Here is a 10,148-nt window from a genome sequence, read left to right on the forward strand (position 1 = left end):
GACCGACAGCGGAAGCGTTAGCACAACGCGGTTGATGTAGTCGTACGTCTTCACGGCCCGACCGATCAAGCACCGAAACTACGGCACCTCCGAGTTCTATCACACGTTCAGCTCGATGATGATCCCCGAACTCCGATCCAGCAAAGTGTCGGGGAAGAGTTCTGTCAGCACGACAGCGTGGTGACGATCTTGATGTACTACCGTCGCAGGGCTTCGCCTAAGCACCTCTACAATATTATCGAGGATTATGGTGGAAGGGGGCACCGCACACGGCTAAGAATATGATCACGTGGATCAACTTGTGTGTCTAGGGGTGCCCCCTGCCCCCGTATATAAAGGAGCAGGGGGAGGTGCGGCCGGCCAGGAGGAGGGCGTGCCAGGAGGAGTCCTACTCACATCGAGAGTAGGATTCCCCCCCCCCTTTCCTAGTTGGAATAGGATTCGGGAGGGGGAAAGAGGAGAGAGAGAAGGAAGGGGGGGCGCCGCCCCCCTCTCCTTGTCCTATTCGGACTAGGGGGGAGGGGCGCGCGGCCCAGCCCTGGCCACCTCTCCTCTCATCCACTAAAGCCCACTAAGGCCCATATACCTCCCGGGGGGTTCCGGTAACCTCCCGGTACTTCAGTAAAATCCCGATTTCACCCGGAACACTTCCGATATCCAAATATAGGCTTCCAATATATCAATCTTTATGTCCCGACCATTTCGAGACTCCTCGTCATGTCCGTGATCACATCCGGGACTCCGAACAAACTTCGGTACATCAAATGCATAAACTCATAATATAACTGTCATCAAAACCTTAAGTGTGCGGACCCTACGGGTTCGAGAACAATGTAGACATGACCGAGACACGTGTCCGGTCAATAACCAATAGCGGAACCTGGATGCTCATATTGGCTCCCACATATTCTACGAAGACCTTTATCGGTCAGACCGCATAACAACATACGTTGTTCCCTTTGTCATCGGTATGTTACTTGCCCGAGATTCGATCGTCGGTATCTCAATACCTAGTTCAATCTCGTTACCGGCAAGTCTCTTTACTCGTTTCGTAATACATCATCTTTCAACTAACTCATTAGTTGTAATGCTTGCAAGGCTTATGTGATGTGCATTACCAAGAGGGCCCAGAGATACCTCTCCGACAATCGGAGTGACAAATCCTAATCTCGAAATACGCCAACCCAACATGTACCTTTGGAGACACCTGTAGAGCTCCTTTATAATCACCCAGTTACGTTGTGACGTTTGGTAGCACACAAAGTGTTCCTCCGGCAAACAGGAGTTGCATAATCTCATAGTCATAGGAACATGTATAAGTCATCAAGAAAGGAATAGCAACATACTAAACGATCGGGTGCTAAGCTAATGGAATGGGTCATGTCAATCACATCATTCTCCTAATGATGTGATCCCATTAATCAAATGACAACACATGTCTATGGTTAGGAAACATAACCATCTTCGATTAACGAGCTAGTCAAGTAGAGGCATACTAGTGACGTTTGGTTTGTCTATGTATTCACACAAGTATTATGTTTCCGGATAATACAATTCTAGCATGAATAATAAACATTTATTGTGAATAAGGAAATAAAACAATAACATTATTATTGCCTCTAGGGCATATTTCCTTCAGTCTCCCACTTGCACTAGAGTCAATAATCTAGATTACACAGTAATGATTCTAACACCCATGGAGCTTTGGTGCTGATCATGTTTTGCTCGTGGAAGAGGCTTAGTCAACGGGTCTGCTATATTCAGATCCGTATGTATCTTGAAAATCTCTATGTCTCCCACCTGGACTAGATCCCGGATGGAATTGAAGCGTCTCTTGATGTGCTTGGTTCTCTTGTGAAATCTGGATTCCTTTGCCAAGGCAATTGCACCAGTATTGTCACAAAAGATTTTCATTGGACCCAATGCACTAGGTATGACACCTAGATCGCATATGAACTCCTTCATCCAGACTCCTTCATTTGCTGCTTCCGAAGCAGCTATGTACTCCGCTTCACATGTAGATCCTGCCACAACGCTTTGTTTAGAACTGCACCAACTGACAGCTCCACCGTTTAATGTAAACACGTATCCGGTTTGCGATTTAGAATCGTCCGGATCAGTGTCAAAGCTTGCATCAACGTAACCATTTACGATGAGCTCTTTGTCACTTCCATATATGAGAAACATATCCTTAGTCCTTTTCAGGTATTTCAGGATGTTCTTGACCGCTGTCCAGTGATCCACTCCTGGATTACTTTGGTACCTCCCTGCTAGACTTATAGAAAGACACACATCAGGTCTGGTACACAGCATTGCATACATGATAGAGCCTATGGCTGAAGCATAGGGAACATCTTTCATTTTCTCTCTATCTTCTGCATTGGTCAGGGATTGAGTCTTACTCAATTTCACACCTTGTAACACAGGCAAGAATCCTTTCTTTGCTTGATCCATTTTGAACTTCTTCAAAACTTTGTCAAGGTATGTGCTTTGTGAAAGTCCAATTAAGCGTCTTGATCTATCTCTATAGATCTTAATGCCCAATATGTAAGCAGCTTCACCGAGGTCTTTCATTGAAAAACTCTTATGCAAGTATCCTTTTATGCTATCCAGAAATTCTATATCATTTCCGATTAGCAATATGTCATCTACATATAATTTCAGAAATGCTACAGAGCTCCCACTCACTTTCTTGTAAATACAGGCTTCTCCAAAAGTCTGTACAAAACCAAATGCTTTGATCACATTATCAAAGCGTTTATTCCAACTCCGAGAGGCTTGCACCAGTCCATAAATGGATCACTGGAGCTTGCACACTTTGTTAGCTCCCTTTGGATCGACAAAACCTTCCGGCTACATCATATACAACTCTTCTTGCAGAAATCCATTCAGGAATGCAGTTTTGACATCCATTTGCCAAATTTCATAATCATAAAATGCGGCAATTTCTAACATGATTCGGGCAGACTTAAGCATCGCTACGGGTGAGAAGGTCTCATCGTAGTCAATCCCTTGAACTTGCCGAAAACCTTTTGCGACAAGTCGAGCTTTGTAGACAGTAATATTACCGTCAGCGTCAGTCTTCTTATTGAAGACCCATTTATTCTCAATTGCTTGCCGATCATTGGGCAAGTCAACCAAAGTCCATACTTTGTTCTCATACATGGATCCCATCTCAGATTTCATGGCTTCAAGCCATTTTGTGGAATCTGGGCTCACCATCGCTTCTTCATAGTTCGTAGGTTCATCATGATCTAGTAGCATGACTTCCAGAACAGGATTATCGTACCACTCTGGCGCGGATCTTACTCTGGTTGATCTACGAGGTTCAGTAGTATCTTGTTCTGAAGTTTCATGATCATTATCATTAGCTTCCTCACTAATTGGTGTAGGTGTCACAGAAACTGGTTTCTGTGATGTACTACTTTCCAATAAGGGAGCAGGTACAGTTACCTCGTCAAGTTCTACTTTCCTCCCACTCACTTCTTTCGAGAGAAACTCCTTCTCTAGAAAGTTTCCGAATTTAGCAACAAAAGTCTTGCCTTCAGATCTGTGATAGAAGGTGTATCCAATAGTTTCCTTTGGATATCCTATGAAGACACATTTCTCCGATTTGGGTTCGAGCTTATCAGGTTGAAGTTTTTTCACATAAGCATCGCAGCCCCAAACTTTCAGAAACGACAACTTTGGTTTCTTGCCAAACCACAGTTCATATGGCGTCGTCTCAACGGATTTTGATGGTGCCCTATTTAATGTGAATGCGGCCGTCTCTAGAGCATATCCCCAAAATGACAGCGGTAAATCAGTAAGAGACATCATAGATCGCACCATATCTAGTAAAGTACGATTATGACATTCGGACACACCATTACGCTGTGGTGTTCTAGGTGGCGTGAGTTGTGAAACTATTCCACATTGTTTTAAATGTACACCAAACTCGTAACTCAAATATTCTCCTCCACGATTAGATCATAGGAATTTTATTTTCTTGTTACGATGATTTTCAACTTCACTCTGAAATTCTTTGAACTTTTCAAATGTTTCAGACTTATGTTTCATTAAGTAGATATACCCATATCTGCTTAAGTCATCTGTGAAGGTGAGAAAATAACGATATCCGCCACGAGCCTCAACATTCATCGGACCACATACATCTGTATGTATGATTTCCAATAAATCTGTTGCTCTCTCCATAGTACCGGAGAACGGTGTTTTTGTCATCTTACCCATAAGGCACGGTTCGCAAGTACCAAGTGATTCATAATCAATTGGTCCCAAAGGCCCATCAGTATGGAGTTTCTTCATGCGCTTTATACCAATATGACCCAAACGGCAGTGCCACAAATAAGTTGCACTATCATTATCAACTCTGCATCTTTTGGTTTCAACACTATGAATATGTGTGTCACTACTATCGAGATTTAATAAGAATAGACCACTCTTTAAGGGTGCATGACCATAAAATATATTACTCATGTAAATAGAACAACCATTATTCTCTGATTTAAATGAATAACCGTCTCGCATCAAACAAGATCCAGATATAATGTTCATGCTTAACGCTGGCACCAAATAACAATTATTTAGGTCTAATACTAATCCCGAAGGTAGATGTAGAGGTAGTGTGCCGACCGCGATCACATCGACTTTGGAACAATTTCCCACGCGCATCGTCACCTCGTCCTTAGCCAATCTTCGCTTAATCCATAGTCCCTGTTTCGAGTTGCAAATATTAGCAACAGAACCAGTATCAAATACCCAGGTGCTACTGCGAGCATTAGTAAGGTACACATCAATAACATGTATATCACATATACCTTTGTTCACCTTGCCATCCTTCTTATCCGCCAAATACTTGGGGCAGTTCCGCTTCCAGTGACCAGTCTGCTTGCAGTAGAAGCACTCAGTTTTAGGCTTAGGTCCAGGTTTGGGTTTCTTCTCTTGAGTAGCAACTTGCTTGCTGTTCTTTTTGAAGTTCCCCTTCTTTTTCCCTTTGCCCTTTTTCTTGAAACTAGTGGTCTTGTTGACCATCAACACTTGATGCTCCTTCTTGATTTCTACCTCCGCAGCTTTCAGTATTGCGAAGAGCTCGGGAATAGTCTTATTCATCCCTTGCATATTATAGTTCATCACGAAGCTCTTGTAGCTTGGTGCAGTGATTGGAGAATTATGTCAATGATGCAATCATCTGGAAGATTAACTCCCAATTGAATCAAGTGATTATTTCCAGACATTTTGAGTATATGCTCACTGACAGAACTGTTCTCCTCCATCTTGCAGCTATAGAACTTATTGGAGACTTCATATCTCTCAATCTGGGCATTTGCTTAAAATATTAACTTCAACTCCTGGAACATCTCATATGCTCCATGACGTTCAAAACATCGTTGAAGTCCCGATTCTAAGCCGTAAAGCATGGCACACTGAACTATCGAGTAGTCATCAGCTTTGCTCTGCCAGACTTTCATAACATCTGGTGTTGCTCCAGCAGCAGGCCTGGCACCCAGCGGTGCTTCCAGGACGTAATTCTTCTGTGCAGCAATGAGGATAATCCTCAAGTTACGGACCCAGTCCGTGTAATTGCTACCATCATCTTTCAACTTTGCTTTCTCAATGAACGCATTAAAATTCAATGGAACAACAGCACGGGCCATCTATCTACAATCAAACATAAACAAGCAAGATACTATCAGGTACTAAGTTTCATGATAAATTTAGGTTCAATTAATCATATTACTTAAAGAACTCCCACTTAGATAGACATCCCTCTAATCCTCTAAGTGATTACGTGATCCAAATCAACTAAACCATGTCCGATCATCACGTGAGATGGAGTAGTTTCATTGGTGAACATCACTATGTTGATCATATCTACTATATGATTCACGCTCGACCTTTAAGTCTCCGTGTTCCGAGGCCATATCTGTATATGCTTGGCTCGTCAAGTATAACCTGAATATTCCGCGTGTGCAACTGTTTTGCACCCGTTGTATTTGAACGTAGAGCCTATCACACCCGATCATCACATGGTGTCTCAGCACGAAGAACTTTCGCAATGGTGCATACTCAGGGAGAACACTTCTTGATAATTAGTGAGAGATCATCTTATAATGCTACCGTCAATCAAAGCAAGATAAGATGCATAAAAGATAAACATCACATGCAATCAATATAAGTGATATGATATGGCCATCATCATCTTCTGCTTGTGATCTCCATCTTCGAAGCACCGTCATGATCACCATCGTCACCGGCGCGACACCTTGATCTCCATCGTAGCATCGTTGTCGTCTCGCCAATCTTATGCTTCCACGACTATCGCTACCGCTTAGTGATAAAGTAAAGCATTACAGCGCGATTGCATTGCATACAATAAAGCGACAACCATATGGCTCCTGCCAGTTGCCGATAACTCGGTTACAAAACATGATAATCTCATACAATAAAATTTAGCATCATGTCTTAACCATATCACATCACAACATGCCCTGCGAAAACAAGTTAGACGTCCTCTACTTTGTTGTTGCAAGTTTTACGTGGCTGCTACGGGCTTAAGCAAGAACCAATCTTTACTACGCATCAAAACCACAACGATAGTTTGTAAAGTTGGTGCTATTTTAACCTTCGCAAGGACCGGGCGTAGCCACACTCGGTTCAACTAAAGTTGGAGAAACTGTCACCCGCTAGCCACCTTTGTGCAAAGCACGTCGGGAGAACCGGTCTCGCGTAAGCGTACGCGTAATGTCGGTCCGGGCTGCTTCGTCCAACAATACCGCCGAACCAAACTATGACATGCTGGTAAGCAGTATGACTTATATCGCCCACAACTCACTTGTGTTCTACTCGTGCATATAACATCAACACATAAAACCTAGGCTCGGATGACACTGTTGGGGAACGTAGTAATTTCAAAAAAATTCCTACGCACACGCAAGATCATGGTTATGCATAGCAACGAGAGGGGAGAGTGTGATCTACATACCCTTGTAGACCGACAGCGGAAGCGTTAGCACAACGCGGTTGATGTAGTCGTACGTCTTCACGGCCCGACTGATCAAGCACCAAAACTACGGCACCTCCGAGTTCTAGCACACGTTCAGCTCGATGACGATCCCCGGACTCCGATCCAGCAAAGTGTCGGGGAAGAGTTCTGTCAGCACGATGGCGTGGTGACGATCTTGATGTACTACCGTCACAGGGCTTCGCCTAAGCACCGCTACAATATTATCGAGGATTATGGTGGAAGGGGGCACCGCACACGGCTAAGAATATGATCACGTGGATCAACTTGTGTGTCTAGGGGTGCCCCCTGCCCCCGTATATAAAGGAGCAGGGGGAGGTGTGGCCGGCCAGGAGGAGGGCGCGCCAGGAGGAGTCCTACTCCCACCGGGAGTAGGATTCCCCCCTTTCCTAGTTGGAGTAGGATTCGGGAGGGGGAAAGAGGAGAGAGAGAAGGAAGGGGGGGGCGCCGCCCCCCTCTCCTTGTCCTATTCGGACTAGGGGGGAGGGGCGCGCAGCCCAGCCCTGGCCACCTCTCCTCTCTTCCACTAAAGCCCACTAAGGCCCATATACCTCCCAGGGGGTTCCGGTAACCTCCCGGTACTCCGGTAAAATCCCGATTTCACCCGGAACACTTCCGATATCCAAATATAGGCTTCCAATATATCAATCTTTATGTCTCGACCATTTCGAGACTCCTCATCATGTCCGTGATCACATCCGGGACTCCGAACGAACTTCGGTACATCAAAATGCATAAACTCATAATATAACTGTCATCAAAACCTTAAGCGTGCGGACCCTACGGGTTCGAGAACAATGTAGACATGACCGAGACACGTCTCCGGTCAATAACCAATAGCGGAACCTGGATGCTCATATTGGCTCCCACATATTCTACGAAGATCTTTATCGGTTAGACTGCATAACAACATACGTTGTTCCCTTTGTCATCGGTATGTTACTTGCCCGAGATTCGATCGTCGGTATCTCAATACCTAGTTCAATCTCGTTACCGTCAAGTCTCTTTACTCGTTTCGTAATACATCATCTTGCAACTAACTCATTAGTTGTAATGCTTGCAAGGCTTATGTGATGTGCATTACCGAGAGGGCTCAGAGATACCTCTCCGACAATCGGAGTGACAAATCCTAATCTTGAAATACGCCAACCCAACATGTACCTTTGGAGACACCTGTAGAGCTCCTTTATAATCACCCAGTTACGTTGTGACGTTTGGGCACACAAAGTGTTCCTCCGGCAAACGGGAGTTGCATAATCTCATAGTCATAGGAACATGTATAAGTCATGAAGAAAGCAATAGCAACATACTAAACGATAGGGTGCTAAGCTAATGGAATGGGTCATGTCAATCACAACATTCTCCTAATGATGTGATCCCATTAATCAAATGACAACACATGTCTATGGTTAGGAAACATAACCATCTTCGATTAACGAGCTAGTCAAGTAGAGGCATACTAGTGACGTTTGGTTTGTCTATGTATTCACACAAGTATTATGTTTCCAGATAATACAATTCTAGCATGAATAATAAACATTTATCATGATGTAAGGAAATAAAATAATAACATTATTATTGCCTCTAGGGCATATTTCCTTCACTTCTAGCTTCACGACCGCTGCGTTGCTTCACTTCTCGCTCTTATTTGCATATGTTAGCCACCATATATGCTTAGTGCTTGCTGCAGCTCCACCTCATTACCTTACCCTTCCCATAAGCTTAAATAGTCTTGATCTCGCGGGTGTGAGATTGCTGAGTCCTCGTGACTCACAAATACTTCTAAACAGTTGCAGGTGCCAAAGATACCAGTGCAGGTGGCGCAACCGAGCTCAAGTGGGAGCTCGATGAAGATCTCGGTCGTTGTTTTGTGTCTTTTCCGAAGGATTAGTAGTGGAGCCCAGTTGGGACGATCAATGATCTAGCATTTGGGTTTTTCTTCTTTTATTTTGGTTCCGTAGTCGGACCTTGATTCTATTCTGGATGAGTATGTTTAACTTGTGATTTGTGTGAAGTGGCGATTGTAAGCCAATTCTTTATCCCTTTCTTATTCAGTACATGGGATTGTGTGAAGATTACCCCACTTGTGACTAAACCACTATGCGGTTATGCCTCTAAGTCGTGCCTCGACACGTGGGAGATATAGCCGCATCGTGGGTGTGACATGCCATGTTCCCGAAATCGACGAGGCCAGATCGAGCCACAAAGAGAGCAGTAGCGGCAAGCGCCACAAGAAGTAGATGATCAGATGATCATTTATCCTAATTAATTATGCATGTAATATATAGTTTACTTTGGCATGTGAAAATGCTATGTGTGTAGTAGCCACCTATGTAATCGGATGTTTAATTTGATTATGCAACCATGTCCTTATATATATATAGTGTTACTATTCATCACCCAGGGTGCAGAATAAGTTATTTTTCACCCGAGGTAATCTTACGATCATTTTATAATTAAATTACGTTTTAAATTCAAATAGTTACATTCCTATTGATTCACTACGTAAAATTTGACATAGGAAAATCAAAATATAGGTCATAAGACAAGAAAAATTGCAGTTTATGTGTATTTTAGACTATATTTTTACGTTTGTAATTTTACATAACATAAAATATTTTTTACGGCGATTATATATTTTCTTACGGTCCCTTTTTGCGTCGGAAATAAGACAAAACTTACGGAATGTAAAATTACGGTGCATTGATGATAAAATAGAGGGGGTGAAGAATAACTATTCCTCACCTAGGGTGACGAATAGCGCGACCCTATATATATATATATATAAGTCCTACTACGACTATATATATGTAGAGAGAGTAGCACTATTCTAATCCTAGGATTAGAATAGTTATTTGAAAACAGGCGACCTATATAGGAGCCGACGCAATGCTCCCGAACTGGCACAACGAAGAATAAAAACGCCGCCGCACCTCATCCCAAACTTTCCCGATCCCACCGCTGGTCGGCCCTGCCTAGCGCACCGCCCCGCCCTGCCCAGCGCGTGCATTGATGATAAAATAGAGGGGTGAAGAATAACTATTCCTCACCTAGGGTGACGAATAGCGCGACCCTATATATATATATATATATATATATATATATATATATATATAAAAGTCTTATT

The 10,148-nt window shown here is 43.3% G+C and overlaps 1 protein-coding gene across 1 annotated transcript in view; it reads left to right on the plus strand.

Moving 5' to 3' along the window:
• Window positions 1-10,148, plus strand: part of LOC119333491 — a 65,100-nt gene that overhangs the window by 52,550 nt on the left and 2,402 nt on the right. The window lies entirely within an intron of this gene.

Source organism: Triticum dicoccoides, chromosome 7A (genome assembly GCF_002162155.2).
Source record: "Triticum dicoccoides isolate Atlit2015 ecotype Zavitan chromosome 7A, WEW_v2.0, whole genome shotgun sequence".
Classification (NCBI taxonomy): Eukaryota; Viridiplantae; Streptophyta; class Magnoliopsida; order Poales; family Poaceae; genus Triticum; species Triticum dicoccoides.